Consider the following 1,917-nt stretch of genomic DNA (forward strand, 5'->3'; position numbering starts at 1 on the left):
ACTAATGGAAAAACAGAAGAGATATTTCTTGCCCAGTGGAAATGTAACTCATAAGCAGCTGTGGAAACCTAACTCATAAACACTTGAAAATGTGGGTTTGATTAAAAGCAATTTCTCATTTGATATAAGAGAAACTCCCCCCACCATTTTTCTACCATGATAACCAAATCGAGTTAGATTGATATTTTCTCCTCAGATAGCTAATGATTTTATGATGAAATCATCAGCAATGAGTGGAATAACACCAGGTAATAATTTCAGTGATTTGCAAAACCAGCTCAAGGAAAATGACCTTTACAGTGGGCACAGTTACATGTTTGGCATTAAACTGGAGGAGAGCTATGGCTTTGCCTCTTGCAAAATCACCGGCAGCAGTGGTTTAAGTCAATACCCTCAAGGGGCAGGATTTGCAGATGCCGCCACAAGCCTGAGTAAGAACAGCAGGTGGTAGAACAGAATGTAGCTGAATGGTGCCAGAAACCACCTGGTGGGCAGGACTCAGCTGCCTCACTTGGCAGAAAGATCAAGGATTCAAGAGTGGGAGGAAGACAAGAATCCACTGCAGGGAGAGGAAGGAAAATAAAAATGCCAGTGGTACGTAGAAGGAAAAGAAATAAAAGACAGTGTGATGCTTCAGAAAAGTACTGCACTTTGAATAAAACTCTGCTCAATTCATGCTTAATTTAAATTATCAGTGCTTAATCAGAGCTTGTTAAAGTTACTGTTTAAAACTACATTTCCCAGAATCCATCAGGCAGCCTCTGAATAAATGCTTTAATCATTTCATACTAAATCTTCCTTATCAAGGCTTGAGCAAACTTGTTTTTAAAAAGATACAGGTATTTCAGTTCCCCAGGTAATAGAGATTGTGAGAGTTGTAGTCTAGAAGAGTAATTTTCTCAGGTTCAGTATTCTTATATTACTACTACTACCACCATCATCATCTTCTGCTCTGCACTAGGATTCAACATAGCTTATAAAAATTAAAACTACTAAAAGTAAAAGTACATATCACTAAATATATAAATGTTAAAAATTAATTAAAATATAATTAAAATATATTTAAGCTAAAATATAATCAAGCACATGATAGCACTCTTCTATCCAATAATTATGTCTACACCTTCAGTTGGTAGAAACTGAAAAGAATCCATTATCACTTGACAAGCAAGGATCAAAGCTACACCTATTGTTTACAGACCCAATTATAGCAGGCAAGTAAGATTTTTATTTGCAAATGCCAGTGAAATTATTCACAGCAGGTTGTCAAAGGTCCTCTTGTGGGCCAGTGTGTGACCCCTTGAAACAGTTCTGCTGGACAGCTTTTTGCAGACATAATGGTGGCAACTGATACTCGCTCATTAATCATCACCATTATTGTTACCATTACCATCACCACCACCATTACCAAAGGCTTTAAATTTCATGTTGTACAGTAGGTAAAATGCTAGATTAGTCAAACTGGGGCTCAGTCTTCCACGTTGCACCAAATCTCTTCCATCCATGACATATCTATAGCTTCAATGATCCAACCTTAGATTAATCACCATACCTACAACTAAGCTACTATAAAAAAGAGTGATGTGGATAATCCCTGAGCCCTGAGGTACCTAGAAAAAGGGTGGTATTCAAATGTAATTGGTAAACACATAGCACTTGATTATTCTGCACTAGCATTTTGTAACACATGCATCCATGGCAACAATAAAGTTGCATAACATCTACAGTACAGTGGTACCCCGGGTTACGAAATTAATTCGTTCCGCCGCGGCGTTCGTAACCCGAAAGATTTCGCAACCCGAAAAAGCCATAGCCGCTAGCGCTAGAAAGCCGCGATTTCGTGCGAAAAAGCGCCGAAAAGCACCAAAAAAATTTTCGTAACACGAAATAACCTTCGTAACCCGGAACAGTTTTTTT

The 1,917-nt window shown here is 38.2% G+C and overlaps 1 long non-coding RNA gene across 1 annotated transcript in view; it reads left to right on the forward strand.

The window, feature by feature from the left end:
* The first annotated feature begins 480 nt into the window (after nt 1–480).
* Nucleotides 481–1,917, forward strand: part of LOC121934984 — a 13,734-nt gene continuing 12,297 nt past the window's right edge. The window contains exon 1 of the long non-coding RNA XR_006104714.1: nt 481–594. This is a non-coding gene — a long non-coding RNA (uncharacterized LOC121934984). The remainder of the gene's footprint in view (nt 595–1,917) is intronic.

This window comes from Sceloporus undulatus, chromosome 6, assembly GCF_019175285.1.
Source record: "Sceloporus undulatus isolate JIND9_A2432 ecotype Alabama chromosome 6, SceUnd_v1.1, whole genome shotgun sequence".
Taxonomy (NCBI): Eukaryota; Metazoa; Chordata; class Lepidosauria; order Squamata; family Phrynosomatidae; genus Sceloporus; species Sceloporus undulatus.